Source organism: Rattus norvegicus, chromosome 20, assembly GCF_036323735.1.
Source record: "Rattus norvegicus strain BN/NHsdMcwi chromosome 20, GRCr8, whole genome shotgun sequence".
In the NCBI taxonomy this organism is placed as follows: Eukaryota; Metazoa; Chordata; class Mammalia; order Rodentia; family Muridae; genus Rattus; species Rattus norvegicus.
Window position 1 is genome coordinate 45223058 of NC_086038.1, and position 21173 is coordinate 45244230.

At 45.3% G+C, this 21173-nt stretch overlaps 1 non-coding gene across 1 annotated transcript; it reads left to right on the plus strand.

Annotated features, from left to right (window-relative positions):
- Window positions 1-141: 141 nt before the first annotated feature.
- On the plus strand, window positions 142-355 carry LOC120099037 (small nucleolar RNA U3). The gene has a single exon (XR_005497861.1). It is a non-coding gene; the product is annotated as a small nucleolar RNA U3 (small nucleolar RNA).
- Window positions 356-21173: the final 20818 nt, after the last annotated feature.

The following is a 21173-nucleotide window of genomic DNA, read 5'->3' on the forward strand; positions in this document are numbered from 1 at the left end:
AAAGACTATATAAACTCAGCTTCGAAATGCATGTGTGTGGTATTTCTTTGGAGACTATTGCGGGGTGGGGGGGGGAAATGTCACCATTTGTAAAAAATGGGCTGCCGCGTGTGACGTCGTGGCGGTTGGCAGTGCTCAGGCAAGACTATACTTTCAGGGATCATTTCTATAGTTCGTTACTAGAGAAGTTTCTCTGACTGTGTAGAGCACCCGAAACCACGAGGAGGAGACGTAGCGTTCTCTCCTGAGCGTGAAGCCGGCTCTTAGTGTTGCTTCCTGCAACTGCTATTGGCCATTGATGATCGTTCTCGATCCTCTCTGAGGTTCGAGAGGGAGAGAACGCAGTCTGAGTGGTTTCTTTTTATTCCTTGTTTAAAGATTAGAACTAACCTTGGTGTTAATACCTAGTCATTGCGAGTAGGTATGGCTGCAAGCTGACCACAAAACGTCTCTAGGTCTGGTCACAGCTAGGTCCTTTTTCATTTGAAGAAGGTTTTCATTGTGTTTTCCTGTTTCTTCTCTCTACAGCTAAAACTAAAGGTTTTTTTCGTGCTAAAGCTGCTGGTGACTGGATTGCTTTTCATGTTGTCTTATGACAGTGCCTGCATGGTCACGTGCCCCACTTTTTTTTTAAATGTATCATACACAAGTTCACTGTAGCTGTCTTCAGATACACCAGAGGAGGGCATCAGATCCCATTACAGATGGTTGTGAACCACCATGTGCTTGCTGGGTGTTGAACTCAGGGCCTCTGGAAGAGCAGTCGGTGCTCTTAACCGCTGAGCTATTTCTCCAGCCCCCACCCCCTTTTTATTTTTCCCCCACTAACTTTTTTTAAAAGGCTTTTTTTGAATACTATTAACTAAATAAGAAGGGAGAAGGGATCCAGAAACAGTTTCTATGTTTTTAAATGTGATATTGATCGCAATATTCAAACACTGCCACTAGGAGGCGACAAGTGACTTAACAATCTGCTCCTTATTATTCTTTTATATGAAAAGCTTATATGAGAAAGTTTATTGCTTTCTTTTCTCTCTCTTTTTGGCTTTTCGAGACAGGGTTTCTCTGTTTATAACTGCCCTGGCTGTTCTGAAACTCATCTTGTAGATCAGGCTTGCCTCCTCCTGCCTTTGCCTGTGCTGGAATTAAAGGTATACACCACCATGCCATGTTTTATACCATAATTCTTGTAAAAGATCCTTTAGAGGTAACATTTTGTTTCAGAAATGAACATTTTGCGGTTACATAAGTTATATACAGTAAGTTTTTGTTATTCTGTTGTAAACTTGTACCTTACATGGATGAGAAAATGAAGTGCAAGCTTTGGGATGTAGCTCAATGGCAGAGCGCTTGCCTGAAACCTTCAATAAAAACCCTGGATCCTTGCCTGGCGGTGGTGGCCCACGCTTTTATACCCAGCGCTCGGGAGGCAGAGGCAAGATCTTTGAGTTTGAAGGCCAGCCTGATCTAGAGAGTGAGTTCCAGGATAGCCAGGGCTACACAGAGAAACCCTGTCTTAAAAACAAACAAACAAACAAAAAAAAAAAAAACCAAAAAAAAACTTTAGCCCAACTGCCACTGCCAATGGGCGGGGCGGGGCGGGGCGGGGCGGGCGGGGCGGGGCGGGGCGGGGCGAAAACTACTTGGAGCTAGCTAAGTAAGGCGGCTTCAAATTTCAGCTGTATCACAATGAGTTGGAAGGTTTCTCCAGATCCCTGAAGCTCCGGGGATCTAATTATGGAAAGTTCAGGGTAGGACAGATAGCAAATGAGTAGATCATACGGATGCTCTGGTCTAAGGAATTCAGTTGAGAATCTACTAGAAAATAATAACAAGGAGCCATTTGCAAGCAACCATTGCACAACTAAAGCAAACTAGAGCAAACCTAAGTATTCCAGCTAGATAGAGTAATAATAGCTGTGAAAATAAATCATAAATCTTTATTTTCATTTCATTATTTTTACGTGTATAGGTGTTTCACCTACATTAATGGTCTGTGGACCACACGTTAAAACAAAAATAGCTGAGAGTGATGGCACAAGCAATTGTGATGTCCCAGCATTTGGAACTGGTTTCCAGAGTGAACTTTAGACCAGCCAAGGCTTCGTAGTGAGACACTGTGAAGAAGAAGAGGAAGGGGGGGGGAGGAAAAGGCAAAGGCGGAGAAGATCATAAGATTTGCATACGGTACCAAAGTCTATGATGAAATTTCTTTGATTCCCCAAAGGGATGTGGCCCAGTTAGCAGAGTGCCTAACAAGCTGGAAGCCCTGACTCCATCATAGCACCACATAAATGTGGAGGTGCATGCCTGTTTTCTCAGGACTCCATAAGAGGAAGAGGTGGCCGAAATATTCAAGGTCGCCTTTGGCTACATAGAGACCCTCCCTTACAAGAGACTCTCTGATATACCAAGACAAAGACATCGGGTGCTTACAGGGCCTGGGCAGGTAGACTATTTGGTAGAGTGGCTGGCATGCACAAAATCGAGTTTGATTTCCAACAGTTCATAAACTGGCCGCTGTGGCACATGGCTGTAATCCTACCACTCAAAGTGGTGAGGCAAGAAAATGAGAAGCTCAAAGCTGTTCTTAACTACAGAAAGAGTTTGAGGCCAACCCGAGATATCTGAGACTTGCCTCATTAAACAAAAGCAAAACAAAAACAGGGGTGGGAGCACTGGAGATATGAGCTTCAGAACACTTGTTCCCAAGGTGGGGAGGTAAGGAAGGAGTGGGTGGTTGAGTGGGGGAGCACCCTTATAGAAGGGGGTAGGGATGGGATAGAGGGTTCCTGGAGGGGAAACCGGAGAAAGGGTTAACATTTAAAATGTAAATTTAAAAAAATCCAATAAATGAAAAAAGATGCTGATCATTAAAAAAAAACAAAAACAAACAAACAAAAAAAGAAAAAGAAAAAAACCTACTTGTTCTCATTAGAAGATCTGGGTTTGGTTCTTAGCACCCAGACATGACTCACAGGCAGCCTTAACTCCAGTTCCAGGGAAGTCAACACCATTTTCTGACATCTTGGGTATCAGGTACCCACACGATGCACAACATACATGTAAGCAAAACATTCACACACATAAAAACCAGCAACAGCAGTAACAACAAAGAATTGTTTTCTGTTACTGCGATTTTTAACAAAAAGAAGGAACAGGGGAGAAAGGGTTTATTTTTAGCTCCCAATTTCAGGTTGTAGTCCATCATAGCAGAGAATAACGAGTAACGCTGAGGCTGGAGAGGTGGCTCAGTGGTTAGGAGCACTGACCTCTTTTCCAAAGGTCCTGAGTTCAAATCCCAGCAACCACGCGGCGGCTCACGACCATCTGTAATGAAATCTGATGCCCTCTTCTGGTGTGTGTCTGAAGACAGCGACCGTGTACTCACATACATGGAAAAAAATAAAATCTTTTTTTTTTTTTTTTGGGTTCTTTTTTCGGAGCTGGGGACTGAACCCAGGGCCTTGCGCTTGCTAGGCAAGCGCTCTACCACTGAGCTAAATCCCCAACCCCAAAAATAAAATCTTAAAGAAAAATAAAAAAGACCCTCTTTCCAGGTGATTCTAGATTTCGTTCAGCTGACAGTTGGAACCAACTGTCAAGGAGCTACATTCCATGAGTGTATTCTCCTGCCCAACTTTTTTTTTTTTTTTTGGTTCTTTTTTTTTTTTTTTTTCGGAGCTGGGGACCGAACCCAGGGCCTTGCGCTTCCTAGGCAAGCGCTCTAACACTGAGCTAAATCCCCAACCCCTCCTGCCCACCTTTTTAAAGTTTTCTCTGCTGTTAAAGACACCTCTGTGGAAAAGTTTGGGAAATACTGAAATACTGTTTTTATAAAAAAATATGATGCTTGGTAACTTGGCCTGGAAGGTAAAGGGCTGTCACATCAAGTACTCTGGACACTGAGGCAGGAGAGTCTAAAATTCAAGGTTGGCCCAGTGATTTAGTTAGACTCTGTCTCAACATAAAAGTAAAATGAGGAGGGTATGGCTGGCATTTGTGAAGACCCAGGTTCGAGCCCCAGCACCTACAAATAAACAAGTAATTGCAGCTTGGAATGTCATGTGACATTTGTAGCTGCAGAAGTACACACCAGGTGTCAGCAGCCTTTTGATGTGGAGTAGAATCTGTGGCACCTGGCTTCTAATTGGATACAGAGGAGCAGATGAGAAAAGAAAAATCCAGATTATTAGTGTTAGAGGGTGTGGTAGTGTATGCCTCTAACCCCAGACTCAGGAGACTAAGGCAGAGGGATTACAAAAAGGACAGCCTAGGAAACGTATCCAGAGCCTGCCTTTAAAATAAAATACATGTATTAAAGTTCTTAATTTCATTTATTATCAGTGTGTATGTGCACATGCAAGACATGTGTTTTGGTGCCAAGCTGAAACAATTCACACGTGGGAGTCAGAAGACAACTTTGTGTAGCTGTTTCTCTTTCCTAAAAGTTCAGTTGGCCTGACGGTGCAGGCCTTTAATACCAGCTCTCCAGAGGCAGAGGCAGTGGATCTCTGAGTTTGAGGCCAACCTGGTCTACAGATCGAGTTACAGGACAGCCAGGGATACGCAGAGAAACCCTGACTAGATAGGTAGATGGATGGATGGATAGATAGATTGATAGATAGATAGATACATAGATACATAGATAGATACATAGATAGATAGATACATGATATAGATACATAGATAGATAGATAGATAGATAGATAGATAGATACATAGATAGATACATAGATAGATAGATAGATAGATAGATAGATAGATAGATAGATAGATAGATAGATAGATAGATAGATGAGGAAAGGGAGGAAGGAAGGGAGGGAGAGAGAGAGGGAGGGAGGGAAGAGAAGCAAAATGGTAAACTAAGGGAGCAGAAGCAGCAGGTGAAGGCACTTAACCACGAAAGAAAAGCCATTCAATCCTAGAAGTGGAAGAACTGATTCCACAGAATTGCCTACTGTACTCTATATATGTGCTGTGGCATTTGTGCCCCTACACACACACACACACACACACACACACACACACACACACCACCCCTCTTTTAAAGAAGTGAGATGGGGCTCAGCGGTTAAGAGCACCAGGTTATGGCTCTCAACCACCCGCACCAGTACAGTGGATATAATACCCTCTGGCCTCCGAGGAGATTTGCATGCATGAGGTACACATAAACTCACTCAGGAACACGAACATAAATAGAAAAACAAAGGTGAACATTTTTTTAAAAAAGTAAAAGTAGTGCAAGTAAAACGTGTAGAGATTTTCTTTTTTAATTTGCCAATCCATAAAGCTTGAGGTCCTACCACTGGAAGAGGTGCTTTAGCAATGGCGTGTGTGGAGTGAGTGGGAACAGGATGCTGTTCTGAAGGTGGTCAGGGATGGGGAGGCCCAGGGGACCATGGGTAAGGCAATGGCAGAGGACAGGGACGAACCTGCTCAAAGAGTAAGGCTTGGGTGCCTTGCCTAGATGTGGAAGCCAAGAAAAGAAGGAATGACTCATTAGTTTCTGCTCGCCGGAGTCTGGACTTTGTTCTTTACCAAGACTGAGCAGTTTTGTTTGGCGCTGGCTGTTGAGGCTTCCGCCCACCGCCGCGGAGCCATCAGAGACGTTTGACCTCACAGTGAACCGGAAATCTCCTTCAGACGAACTGAACAAGAGTCATCCCACGATTCGGAAGCCAGAAGTGTCAGCAAAGGACCGGAGAAAGCTGACCCTTAACCCTAGTCATGAGAAGCTCCCTTCCACTCGCCCAGAACATGGCGGCCGGGGTGAGAGCAGACGGTTAAGAGCAAAAGTGGAAAAATCTTGAGGAAACCACCTTTCCCGAAGCAAGGGGGCAGGCGTTAGCATGGGTGCAGAACGATGCTATGGCAAAGATGAACAGATTTATGCCTCCTGAAGAAAAACTGCGAAGTCTTCATGGAAGTGAACACGGCTGGCCATTCGGCTGCCTCTGAGCTTGCTGCCTGCAGCGTGGGTGGCGTCCTTCTGAGAATGCTAGGATAGGAAAAAAAGTAGACAGTCCGTTTAGACCTAAATTGTACATTGTCCTTACTGCCGTCGATGTCATGCAGTGACTATAAATGCTATTACTTGAGATTAAACAGTCCGGCAGTCATTTTGAATGATCTATGCATGAGTTCTATGATATTACAATTCTTTCATTCTTCTGATAACTGCGCATCTCTTCCCAACTTGTCTATAGAGAATGTGTGAAGTTTGAATGCACGTGGATGACTTCATTACGTCACTGTTTAATTTGACCCAAAGTAGTAAGAGTGAGAGTCAAGTATCCGGTGAGCTTTAGAAGCCTCAAATCTGAGATTCAACTTGGAAGACTCTGGGGTAGTTTGGTTAGGTGTTCATAATTGGAGTAGATCTTTTGGATTTTCTCATTTGTAAGAATTTGTAATAAAGGCAATCTTGTCTGAGTTTTAGTAATAAGTATATAGTATAGATAAGATAAATGAGGGAGGGAGTTGGGGATTTAGCTCAGTGGTAGAGCGCTTGCCTAGGAAGCGCAAGGCCCTGGGTTCGGTCCCCAGCTCCGAAAAGAAAAAAAAAAAAAAAAAAGATAAATGAGGGAGAGGGAATTGAAAATCTCCAAATATGAACCTGAGCTCAGCTCAGATGGATGGCACTGGTAACATGAGGTGGCTTGCCCTAGTTGTCTGTCCAAACAGATAAAAGGATGATTAACCAGGCCCGTGGTTTTCAAGGGTGGTTCCCAAGGGACTGTACTCAACATTAGCTGGGATTATGTCAAAAATGCAAATGTTCAGGCTCTACCCAAGAACACTAAATAAAAAACCCTGCAAAAGCCCGAGTTGGTGGTTTAAATTCTCCGGGACACTTTGATACTTGGTTTGAAAGCTGAGTCAAGCCTAGTCAGGTTCATTTTCCTCTCTGACAAGAAGTCGGACTGGGGCGTGTAAGAATCAGTTGGAAGAGGGGTTGAACGTTGGCTACAGAGAGGTTATGACTAAGCAAGCAGTCACGGTGACTAAATGAGGCGGTTGGCTCGCAGTCACAGAGAGGGATGGTGGCACACACCCTCGTGGTGGTGAGTACTGCATTCCTGTGGCTGTCTAGAGAAACCCAGAAACCCAGTTTGTAAACGTGCGTGGAACTTTCCCGTTTCCATTCATTCCCAGCCACGTCTAGCTGCTGATAGATTCCTCTGATTATCTTACTTCACACAACAGTATACAGTATTCATTATCCGAGGTAGCCCGAGTGAGTCTACGTTCTTCATGTTTTAAATTTTAATTATATGTGTATGCGTGTAGGGTATATACATGCAGGTGCCTGGCGATACCAGAAGAGGGCGCCAGATCCCCCTGGAACTGGAGTTGCAGCGCTGTGAGGAGCCTGACAGGGGGGCACTGGGAAGTAGCTTGGACCCCTACAATGGCACACACTCTTAGCCACTACCCTCTCCAGCCCCTGAGTCTATGTTTTTGAAACACAAAAAGAGTCGATATACCTCTGAAACAGATTAAGCAGAAGTTAATTAAAAGATGAGTATTTTTTAATATAAAGTGTTTTATTTCACCATGTATTGATCGGTTGATAGATCGATTTATGAAGCAGGGTCTCCTGTAGCTGTGTAGTTGAGGCTGACCTTGAATTTCTGATCCTCCTGTTTCCAGGAGTTCCGGGATTGTCACTGTATGCCAGCACTCCCAGTTTATGCCAAGCTGGGGGATTGAACCTAGGGTTTCATACATATCGGGCAAGCATCCTACCCACTGAACCACATCCCGAGCCGTGTGTGTGTGTGTGTGTGTGTGTGTGTGTGTGTGTGTGTGTGTGTGTGTGTGTGTGTGTGTGTGTGTGTGAAATCAAGTTCCCATTGTCAGGCTGGGCAGCAGATGCCTCTCCCTGCTGGGCCATCTAGCTAGCTCCACCTACTTTGTCTTTGGGGGTCAGAATCTCTCCCTAGGACTAGTGGGGCTCCCCGATTACAGGAGGCTGGTTTTCTAGTGAGCATCAGGAATCCCTCAGTGTATGCCACGCCAGCACTGAGATTCCAAGAGCACACCACTACGCACAGCATTTCATTTTGTTTGTTTTTGTCTTTGAATAATAGTCTTTATGTAGTCCTGGCTGGCCTGGAACATTCTATGAAGACCAGGCTGGCCTTGAACTCACAGAAATCCACATCCCTCTGCCTCAGGAGTGCTGAGACTAAAGATTTATGATATCACTGCGCTCTCTCTCTCTCTCTCTCTCTCTCTCTCCCTCCCTCTCTCTCTCTCTCTCTCTCTCTCTCTCTCTCTCTCTCTCTCTCTCTCTCTCTCTGTGTGTGTGTGTGTGTGTGTGTGTGTGTGTGTGTGTGTGTGTGTGTGTGTGTATGTGTGGTGTGTGGTGGGGGCTGGCCTTCTGGAATTCAGAGATCCTTCATGTCTAGTTTTTTAATGGGTTCTGGGAATTCTTTTGATTTTTGTCTGTTTGTTTGATTTGGTTTTTTTGAAACAAGGTTTCACCATATCCCCCTGGGCTGACCTGAATCTCACTGTACAGAATAAGATGGCCTTGAACTCCTAGAATGCAAGGCTTGCCTTTGCTCCTGAATGCTGGGATTACAGGCGTGCAACACTACACCTGTTTTCGTGGTGTCTGTTTTTTATTTTGTTTCTGTTTTTGAAGCAGTCTAGTATACCCCAGGCTAGCCTCAGGCTATCTACGTATCAGAGGTTGACCTACCTCCCAAGGGGTAGGGTAACAAGTGTGAACCATAGCTGGTTTTGGTAGCACACCTCTTTAATCCTAGCACTCAGGAGGCAGAGGCAGGCAGATCTCTGGTCTACAGAACAAGTTTCAGGACAGCCAGGGCATCGCAGTAAAACTCTGGCTCAAGCATCCAAAAATGAAAAGATTAAAGTGTGGACCATGATGCTCGAAACATTGCCTGTTTGTTTACTTGGTTATCTGTGTGTCTGTTGTTTTCTTAATGATTGATACAGGGTCTCTCCAGCCTAGATTGGACAGAACTCACTATGTAACCCAAACTGGCTTAGAACTATCAATCATTCTCCTGCTCACCTGGCTTGGAACTATCAATCAGTCGCTAAGTACTGACATTATGTGTGTCATTACTCAGGCCTAGCCAATACCACCAATGGTTTGGCCTTGGGTGGAGTGTTATGGCAAGCACCTTTAAAACCAGCCCTCAGGAGGCAGCGGCAGGTGGATCTCTGCGGCTTCAAGGTTATCCCAGTCTACTTATGGAGCTTCAGGCTAACTAGGGTTACACAGTGAAACCCTGTCTCAGATAGATAGATAGATAGATAGATAGATAGATAGATAGATAGATAATAGGTGGGTGGATGGATGGGTGGATGGACAGACAGATAGACAGGCAGATGGGTGAATGGATAGATGGATGGATGGACAGACAGACAGATAGACAGGTAGATGGGTGAATGGATAGATGGATGGATAGATGGATGGATGGATGGATGGATGGATGGATGGATGGATGGATGGACAGGCAGGCAGGCGGGCAGACAGGCAGGCAGGCAGACTGACAGACAGACAGACAGATATGATAGTTTGGTCTTACGGAATTGCTGTATTATTATTATCATCATTTTTCAAAACAGGAAGTTAAAGTTCTTTTTTGTTTGTGTGTGCATTTGTTTATTTTGTTTCTTGAGACAGAGTCTCTCTGTACAGCCCTGGATGTCCTGAAACTTGCCTGTAGATCAGCCTGGCTTGAAGATACACACCCCTCTGCCTCCCAAGTGTTGACATCGAAGGTGTGTGCACCACACTCAGCTGGGAAGTTAAAGTTCCAAGAACAGAACTGTAGGGGCTCTGGGGAAGCTCAGGGGTGGAACACATACACTAAGGGCCTGGGTTCCATTTCTGTGTAGCACCAAGAAGAAGAAGAGAAGTCTAGTGTGGTGGTGCACACCTTTAATCCCAGCACTCAAGAGGCAGAGCAAGCGAAACTAGCTTGAGGCCAGGTTGGTCTACACAGTGAGTTCCGGGACAATCAGGGTTACATAGTGAGACCCTGTTTCAAAAATATATAAAATAAAATAGAAGAAAAAAAAAGGAGAGGAGGGGGAAGAAGAGGGGCAAGAGGAAGAAGAGGAGGAGAAGGAGGAAGAGGAAGAGAAGAAGGAGGAGGAGGAAGAGGAGGAGGAGGAGGAGGAGGAGAAGAAGAAGAAGAAGAAGAAGAAGAAGAAGAAGAAGAAGAGGAGGAGGAGGAGGAGGAGGAGGAGGAGGAGGAGGAGGAAGAGGAGAAGAAGGAGAAGAAGGGGAGGAGGAGGAGGAGGAGGAGGAGGAGGAAGAAAAGACTGTTGTACCTTAGACTGTAATAGCTTTAAATATTGGTGAAGTTCACTGGTATCAGAACCTTAAATACCTTATCAAAGTTGACACCCTTCCCTTTTCCCTGACACCCAGCCCTTCCCTAACCAGCAGTCAATCCGCACCTGCTTTGTTCTCCTGATGCGTCTGTCATCTGCCCACTTTCCTTCCCGCTCATTACTGCCCTTGCTCCAGGAGCCTTGTGCTGGGACAGACTCCAATCTGTCCCTCATTCCCTGAGCCACAGCTTTAAGCCACGTGCTCGAATTTGACTTTATATTTGTTAGTTCGTGGGTGTGCGTTTTCTCAGCCTCATCTTAGCACCTTGAGTCAGTTCTGTGTATCTTTTGTACAGTTTTGCGTTTCCCGTGTGTTTCTGAATTGATGAATGGATAGTCGTCTCAGTTATGGGGTAACGAACCTGCAAAACTCAGAGGAATATTTTTATATTTATCATATTTGTATGTGTATTTTGCTTATGTGTATATATGTCTGTGCATCCTGGAACTGAAGTTCTGGGTGGCTGTGAACTGCCTTGTGGGTGCTGGGAATTAAACCCAGGTCCTCTGCAAGAGCAACGAGTTGCTCTTAACGGCTGAGTCGTCTCTCGTTGGGGGATGGTTTGTGCTTTGTGTAGTCAGATGCTGATTTCTATGCCCAGACAACTGGTAACGCTCAGGAAGATGGTATGGTCAAGCATCTCCAGTCTCAATGTTATAAAAAGATTGTTTCCCATCACCCTTGATTGGTTCATAAAGTAGAGAAGGGCCACGAGGAGGAGAAGGTGGAGAAATTACATGGTTAGAGCAGGAGGAGTCACCAGAAGGGCACACACAGACCAGAGCGAGCTGGGGCAAGACTCAGATGCAGGTAAGGATCACACCATGGGAAGGAGGCAACCATAGAGGTTAGAATAGCTCAGAACCTGCCCGGCATGGACTTTCGGCTCGTTAATAAAAATACCAGGTCTCTGTGTCACTTTTTCGGAAGCCAGAACAGGCTGGAGCAGAGCAGAGCAGAGCACAGAATCGCCCTGCAGTTATGTGGGAGCAAAGGGGGTACAGAATTACACTTACAACCTCTCCAGCCCCTCGAATCCTGCTTAAAGACTCAATTCGTTTATTTATTAACTGTTTGATTTATTTCTGTGAGGGTGACATTGTAAAGGGTTCACTGAGTGTTGGTATCTGTCTTAGCGCAGCCCCCACTGACGGTTGGGAGGCTGATGCTTTAGGATCCCCTTCCAAGTTTATCTTATTTCTGCCCTAGAGAAGTAACCTGACTCTTACTGGGACTTACTAAGTGTTTTGAATTATTAGAATAACGCGTATTGGATTTATCCTCCACACCGAGAACAGAAATTCTTCAGGCCAGAGACCCAGTCTTTGAAGTGTGTGTGTGTGTTTACATGTGTCTGTGTGTCTGTGAATGTCTGTGTGATGAGGTTGGCTGGGCTAACGCTGTATCCCTCTGCCTTGGTCAGATTTTTAGCTTTCCGATTTCCAACAGAATAGAGCATTCCTCCATGAAGCCTGACTTACTGAAGAAAACCCAGCCGGTAGTCCCTGGGGCTCCCTCCGGCTTCAGAGAGGCAGACAGCTCAGGCCAGAATGCTCTCTTACAAGGAGAAATTTACGGGGCTGCAGCCGGTCACCGCCCGCTGAGCCAGAGCCGCTCACACTCAGCCCTTCCTACAGCTTCCCCATAATTAAAACTCACATAAAATAAAAAGGGCAGGTATTCAAACGCACCCAGTGCTGGCTCTCCCTTCCCGGAGAGAGTTTGGATAGCCACAAAGGAGAGCAAGACACAAAGCCCATTGTAGCATGATCCTTTGCTAAGTCAGCGGCTCCTGCCCTAAGTCTCTGGAGCTGGCATTCGCGCCAAGGCCCTTTCTTCCTTTCTACCCCCATCTCCAGGAGGTTTGCTATACTCTCAAGATGGAAACCTGCCAAGAGCAAGCCAGAGAGTTAGAACTCTCAATTCTGGACAGTGAGATGGACTTCAGCAACTGACACCTTGAAACTACGTCAGTGTCCTTGAAGCTGGAGCACCTGAACAATTTAGAACAGTGTTCAGGTGTGATCTCAGGCTGGACTAGGTAAAATTCTTTCTTTCTTTCTTTCTTTCTTTCTTTCTTTCTTTCTTTCTTTCTTTCTTTCCTTCTTTCTTTCTTTCTCTCTCTCTCCCTCCCTCCCTCTCTCTCTCTCTCTCTTTCTTTCTCTCTCCCTCTCCTTCTCCTTCTTCCTCTCCCTCCTCTCTCTCCTCTCCCTCCTCTCTCTCCTCTCCCTCCCCTCCTCCTCCCCATTCCTCTCCCTCCTCTTCTTTTCCCTCCCTCCCTTTCTCTCCCCTTCCCCCTCCCCCTCTCTCATTTTTCAGTTTTTTGAAGCAGCGTTTCTTTGTGTAACCTTGGCTGTCCTAGAACTTACTTTGTAGACCAGGCTGACCTCAAAGGAGATCTGCCTGCCTCTGCCTCCCAAGTACTGAGATTAAATGTGTGGGCCTCCACCACCACCTGGTGGATATGATAACTTGAAGTGGAAATTTCTGGTTTCTTTGGGAGGCTAAGTCATTTAAGTACCCTTATTAAAAGTAGGTTTTGAAGAAAAAAATCTAAGCCCACAGTAATTCTTAAAATTAGATTTTCTCATCATGTGTCTCCTGACAGTTACCTAAGATTAGAACTCCTATTTCCATATTTGCAAAAAAAGAGCTTTGGGGGATTAGCCCAGATGCCCCATGGGGTTGGAGGCTTGAAACATGGTCTCCTGCACCCCAAGCCATCCTTGAACTAACCATGAATCCAAAACAAGTTCTGACCTTCGGATCTTCCTGCTTCCGTCTAAGTGCTGGGATTACGAGTGTACAGCACCGTGCCCAGCCAGCCAAAACTCTCAGCTAGAAAACACTCTGTGCTGGTAACCGTTATCTACTATGGGTCTTTAAAACTCACAGCAAAGCCACCCAGGCAGATAACATTCTTCTCAAATGCTAGTAGCTCCTGACTTGAACAATGGTAGATACAAGTCTTAGCTTCCAGAACAGCATCAGGAGATGCTTACCCAAGGAAGTGCTGAGAGGGGCTCGAGTGACTGGAGAAGAGACACGGAGCCATGCTCTGCTCATTTGACGCTTGGCGTCAGTGGGCTCAGCAAAGTTACCCTTTCTTTCCCAAGCCCCATATGGAAGGATGTTCTTCAGAGTGGGAAGAATTAAACTGGAGCTGCTTTACTTGTAGGGTGGAAGGGCCAATTCAGAGTTCTAAACGAACCACTTCTGGGGCCCGAAAGGAGGCTCAGCCGGTGAAGGCCTTTACTGTGAACTTCAAGGACCTGAGTGTTTTTCCTGGGGCCCACAATGCAGAATTAGAGGCGTTACAAAGCTATCCTCTGATCTCCACATGAGTGCTGTGAAGCTCTCGCTCCACCACTCACACTCACACACATATACACACACATACATACACACGCACATTTACACATACACATGCACACACATATACACACACATGCACACACATGCACACACACATACACACATGCACACACATGCACACATACATACACACACATATACACACATACACACACATATACACACATACACACATATACACACATGCACACACATATGCACATGCACACACATATACACACACATACATACACACGCACATTTACACATACACATGCACACACATGCACACACATATACACACACATATACACATACACACATATACACACATACACAGATACATACATACACACATATACACACATGCACACACACACATACACACATACACATATACACACATACACACACATACACCCACACATACACACACATACCCATACACACACACACATACACACACACACACACACGAATGAGTAAATCTTTTAAAATTTTTCCAAAATAAAATGATTCCCTTTGAACTCCTAACACTTTGTTTTTATCATCTACACCCCCATCGCCATGTTGTTTCTTAACTGAAGCCGTAATTAAATTGCAGTGTTGTCAGATTGGAGTGTGCCTCAGATGTGTATACACTAAGTTACATTTCTCTCCTGCAAAGGCATTTATCTCCCAACAATGTTCACTTCACTGCCACTGCCTAACTGGGGCAGTAGGGAGTAAAGGACAGACACACGGACACTAGAACAGAAGAGTGGGATCAGGTGAGGAACTGTAGGCTCTGATGGAGATACACCACCGACAGCCACCAAACCCACGCGGTGTTTATACATGTGAACCCAGGAGATGGGTTTATTGTAATCACCTGGAGAAGGAGACCAGCTTAAACTCCACAGGAACTTTCTACAGGGAAGGAGTCTGGGGTCATAAACATCCTGGAAGAAGACGCAGAGCTTTGCAGTTTCTCTGGTAATCATTCACGAACACTCATGCTTGGACCAGAGGAAGGCTTTTCCATCCCTCTGAGCCCCACCTGAGGAGTGCTTTGCCATTTCCAGGGGTGTGAGACATTGGGGTCCCCAGCATGGCCATGCTTGTGTCCACCACCCATGTCTACTCAGGGCTTGCTCAATTCCCCATAGGCTAGTCCGTCCACCAGAAGTTCAGAGTTCTGTCAGGAACCCTTCTATGTAGGCCTCGGTGAAAATCCTCATCCTTTTGCTGTCAGCTACAAGCCTTGGGGCTGAGGAGATGGCCCGGTAGTTAAATACACTTGCTGTTCTCTCTCTCTCTCTTTTTTTTCTTTTCTTTTCTTTTCTTTTTTTCGGAGTTGGGGATCAAACCCAGGGCCTTGCGCTTGCTAGGCAAGCGTTCTACCGCTGAGCTAAATCCCCAACCCCCACTTGCTGTTCTCTTAAAGAGCTCTGGGTTGATTCCCAGAGCCATGATGGTTCACAACCACCTATAACTCCAGTTCCGGGGGTGTGTTATGGAGTTTGTGACCCCCGGGGAAAGACCATAGACCCAACCCAATTATAATTAAAAGATTTATTGATTAGCTGCTGGCAGGATGCAATCCCTGAGCCAAATCTGAGATTGCCGTGAAGGAAGGGTATGGGAAGGACCTTTAAAGGGGAAAACCAGATGAAGACCTTCAATATCTACGCAAGCAAGTAAAAGCTGATCTGTTCCGCCAATGATGGCAGCTCAAGACAGTCTTCGGGTATCTGCGTGAGCAAGTTACGGAAGCAGAAACAAGTAGATGGTCACCGCTGTACACTTCTGAGCAGGGATCACTGAGTCAGGGTTACTGGGAATTTATCCCCCAAGGACTGAAGTCAGAGACAAATGGTGGGTACCAAGATGGATGCTTGGCATAAAAGGGAGCTTCTTTTGTCCTAACAATTTGGACGGCTTCTTGGTGAGCCTGGTGGCTACCAGGCACACACAGTACACATACATGCATGCAAACATTCACACACATAAAAAAATAAATATTTAGAGAAACCCATAAGCCTTGGTAGAGTCTATTTAGGGTGCATGATTTAAAGCTGTCCTAGTCATGCGCTCTGAACAGCAAGTGTAGGAAGACGGTCAGGGACAGTGCCGTACATCGTAAAGCACACTGAGTTCCCTCTGCTCGCTCTCAGAGTGTAGCCCTTGTGTGGGAAGTTACTCTGTCACAGAGCAGTGTAAGGGGACCAGATAGTAAGATGACTTGCTGTAACCCAAGCCCATCTCCATGAACAGGAGTTTCATAGCAACAATTAATGTCTTGGGCTTGTTTCTGAACATAAATCTTCAGAAAATGCAGCCCTGGCTGTCCTGGAACTTGCTCTGTGGAACAGGCTGATCTCAAACGCACAGAGATCTGCCTGCCTCTGCCTCTAGAGTACTGGGATTAAAGTCATGTGCCACTGCCAACCAGTCACATCAGGGGCTATTCTATGTGGACATGACTGTAGCCCAGGAACAAACAGGCACTGTGGTGGCTTTCTGTAAGTCCCTGCTAACTTTGGACACACTTTAGGAAGGGGAAGACAGGACTTTACCTATCCATTGTAACAGGTTTTGCTTAGTTTGTTTTTTTTTTTTCTATTTATTTTACATGAGGTCTGTATTGCATGAAATGATGCCACAAGCAGAACACAGAACCGTGTTCTAACTAACATGGGTGTCCCCCAACATCCTGCACACCGCAGGACATACATACATACATACAGGGAAAACACCCATATACACATAATAGAAATCAAAGTTATGAAAACTACACATACATTTCCATTGAGAATTATATTATATACCAAATGCAAACATATTTGTTGGGTTTCAAGAATCACTGAAGGAAGACCCCAGACTCAAATAGTATACAAAGACCAAGAGTGTTTATTCTGCAGAAACCACCAGCACGCAGGGGTCAACCATTCATCAAAATGGCAATGACTTGAGGGGCTAGCTGGCCCCTTTTATGCAGGGCTGGGGGAATTTTCCACAAGGGTTAGGTAAGGTAACCTCTAACACGATTGGTAGAGGAAGTGTAGTGACATTAGTACACTTTTGATTGGTTGCTATGTCAGTTTTATTATATTCGGTGAGGCCTTGGAGAATTTTTGGAACAAGCTCAGATCTGGCCTTGTTATCTCCTCAGCTCACTGTCCCAGGAGCTGACTCAGCTGCAGACTTACCCTCCCTCAGTCAGGGCCATCACTGACTAAAGGCACATGGTCAGCAGCTCCCTCTGAGGAGCCCAGCATACTTCCCGAGGGAACTGAAAATTTTATTCCCAAGGTTTTTGGACTCCTCGGTTTCACTTAAAGTGGATGCTTTGCCAAGTGAGATGCACACATCTTTAATCCCAGCACTCAGGAGGCAGAAGCAAACAGATTTCTGTCAGTTCCAGGAAAGCCAGGGTGACATAGAAAGAACCTGTCTCAAAAAGAAGAGGAAGGAGCTGGAGAGATGGCTCAGCGACTGCTCTCCCAGAGGTCCTGAGTTCAATTCCCAGCAACTACATGGTGGCTCACAACCATCTGTAATAGGATCTGATGCCCTCTTCTTGAGTGTGTCTAAAGAGAGTGACGATGTATTCATATATGTAAAGGGAGGAGGAGGAAGAGGAGGAAGAAGAAGAAGAGGAGGAGGAAGAGGAAGAGGAAGAGGGGGAGGAAGAGGAGGAGGAGGAGTTGTTTTAGGGCCAGCACGACATCTCAGTAGAGCTGCCTAGGTTCAATCCCCAAATTTTTCAAGGTAGAAGTAGAAGTAGAGAAACAACCTCTGACAGCTGTCACATACACCATATACACACAGAAACACACCCTACATATATACATACATACAACACACACACATATACCATATACACACAGAAATACACCCTACATATATACATACATACAACACACACACATGCACATACACCATATACACACAGAAACGCACCCTACATAAATACTTGCATACAACACACACACATGCACATACACCATATACACACAGAAATACACCCTACATATATACATACATACAACACACACACACATACACCATATACACACAGAAACACACCCTACATATATACATACAACACACATATACCATATACACACAGAAACACACCCTACATATATACATACATACAACACACATATACCATATACACACAGAAACACACATTATGCACACACATATGCACATACACCATATACACACAGAAACACACACACACACACACACACACACACACACACACACACACACTGAACTTTTAACTGCTAGGTTACGTATCTCCCTGTAAGGCTGAAGCAGGAGGATCACAAGAAATTCCAAGCCAGTTTGGGCTACACAGTGAGTCTCAGGCCATCCTGAGTGAGATCCTATCTCAATATGTGTGTGTGTGTGTGTGTGTGTGTGTGTGTGTGTCTCTCTGTCTGTCTGTCTGTCTGTCCATCCGTTTGTCTGTGAAAGCTTGGAGGAAAAGGGTAAAACACACTAAGATAAAGTAGTTTACATTTTCTCGTGATTGCTGTGTTTAACAGGGCTGGCGGTCTCCCAGAGAAGGAACAAAGCTTCACTGTGAGCATAACCTTGCAGAGCTGGGCTTGGCAGCCGAGTCCACTGAAGAGAACAGGGCTGACTTTCTGCTCCCAAGGTCACACTCTGGATCGGTCGTGAAGAAGAACAAGAGATGTGTCTAGAAACATACAGCAGAACATAAAACTTGACTATGGGGACCACTCGCAATAAAGAAGCAAAAGGAAAACGACTCAGGGCCGCTTTTCCACCCCACACGTGCTGGGCCAGCGCTCCACCGCTGAGCTGTACCCTGACACGATAAGCAAGCTCTTCAGCTGCTTTAGGCTGCGTCAAAAAATAGGAAGACTGGGCCACATAACCCCGAGGCCCCCTAATGCCAGCAGCCTTGATCCTCTTCAGGAACAAAAGGGTCTTGTGGTTGAGAGAGAAGGGAGGACGGTGAGCGGCGTAGGATGCGGACAGAGCTGGAACTGCAGCGTCATTCACTGCACCCACTGTTACAGCAGTCTGCTAGCGCTTGCTGTGAAAAGAGCGCACTGTGTTCTCCAGATAGGAAGTCCCGGTTCCTGTCTGGGTTTGTGAGCTTCCCCCCTTCGTTAGGCACTTATCTGTATGAGACCAGTTTCCACTATGTGACCCTCCTGGAGGGATATAGCCTTGTTCAAGTCTCTGTCCCATCTTACTGTGCAAAACGTCTTGCAGATAGATTGTAGGTCTCATCAAACGATGACTTCCCGAGCGAGTACTATACGGGAGTTGTGAAACCAGTTTTTCAATGTCATTTCTCACAAATATTTATGTTTCTTTATGCTAATTAAATCGGTGGCCCACGTATCAGGTTCATCCCCCTCTAGGAAGTACTGTGATGTTCACAGACTTTAATGATGGCTTACTCTTTTTTTTTTGTTTTGTTTTATTTTGTTTTGTTTTTTGGTTCTTTTTTTTTTTTTTTCGGAGCTGGGGACCGAACCCAGGGCCTTGCGCTTCCTAGGCAAGCGCTCTACCACTGAGCTAAATCCCCAACCCCTTGATGGCTTACTCTTATTAACTGTAGCACCCTGGTGGCTCAGCACAGCGAGGCCGCCCTATATTCCCATGTTAGTCTTGGAGTTCAGCTCAGCGAAGAAGCACTTATGGTGTCTTGCACCTTGTATGCCTGGTACGTCACAACCAAGATACTAAATTAATATTCCATGGTGGGCACGGTCAACAGGAAAGAGACTTGCTTGTAAGGATTCCAGCTCATTGCTTACCAAATTCACTCAAATGTTGGTTTCCGGAAGGGCGGTGCTTTGGGGTCACAGGCTCTGATCTTGGTGGGACAGCCTATAGCCTCTCTCAGCTCATCCTAGGGAAAGCCTTCTGGTAGAGTACTTTACCAATTCAGAAGAGGATAAAATGTAAGGGAAGGATGGGACTAGGGGGGAAATGAAGGGAAAGAAGAAAGCAAAAGAAAGAAAAATGTTTTTTATTTATTTTGGTTTTGGTTTGGGGGCATTGTTTGTTTGTTTTTGTTTTGTTTTGTTTTGGTTCTTTTTTTTTTTCCAGAGCTGGGGACCGAACCCAGGGCCTTGCGCTTCCTAGGTAAGCGCTCTACCACTGAGCTAAATCCCCAGCCCCTGTTTTGTTGTTTTTAAACACAGGGTTTCTCTGTCCTGAAACTTGCTCTGTAGACCAGACGGACCTTGAACTCACAGAGTTCTGATTTCTCACTTTGTCTGCCACTCAACTGGACATCACTTTCAAACATGGATACTTCTTTCTATGAAGTAATTTTACCTCTTTTGTTTGAGATTAAAGGTGTGTACCAGGGCTAGAGAGTTGGCTCAGTGGTTAAGAGCACTGACTGCTCTTCCTGAGGTTCTGAGTTCAAATTCCAGCAACCATATGGTGGCTCACAGCCATCTGTAATGGGTTCGATGCCTTTTCTGGTGTGTTTGAAGACAGCTACAGTGTGGTTATATAGAATAAATAAACCTTTTTTTTAAAAGAAAAAGGTGTGGGGGACTGGAGAGATGGCTCAGTGGTTAAGAGCACTGTCTGCTCTTCCAGAGGTCCTGAGTTCAAATCCCAGCAACCACAGGGTGGTTCACTACCATCTATAACGAGATCTGATGCCCTATTCTGGTGTGTGTGAAGACAGCTACAGTGTACTTATATATAATAAATAAATAAATTTAAGAAAAATTTTAAAAATGTAAAAGGTGTGTACTAAGGCCATGTCTATAATCTAGCCAGAAGGATTAAAGGTGTGTGCTAAAGGACGAGGATAAGTCACACCACAACTAGAGACAGACAGACAGACAGACAGACAGACACACACACACACACACACACACACACACACACACCACCCCTGTATGGAGAACTTTTGGGGCCACTTCTAGAAGTTGGGCAGAAATTTGACTCTGGGCTAAGACAGGGAAGTAGGCTGAGATAAGAATATTTACATTTGGGTTAACTCAGCGGAGGAGGGTGTGTTATTCCTTTAATCTTGGGCAACCTGATAAGCCCCTAGAAACAGTGATCACCGGACTTTGTTGCCTAGCTTGCTCCTTGACTTAGAACTGACCTTACTCTTTGCATGTACTTAGAATGGTATAAAAGCAGGCTGGAGAAGGATAACACCCCCCCCCCCCCCCCGTCAGCCTCAACCCTGACTGGAGTCATGTTATGTTTTCTAGTTGTCTTTTTCTTTTCCATTCTCACTCCCTCCCTTGAGACCCTGTTCGGCTGACTGAGCTGGCTTGGTCATTCAGTAAAGAACACAATCTGAGGGACCATAGTGCGATTAAATATCCTGCAGTGTTAATGAAGCTGACCTATATATTTAAGAAGTATCCTGATCGGGGGTTGGGGATTTAGCTCAGCAGTAGAGCGCTTGCCTAGCGAT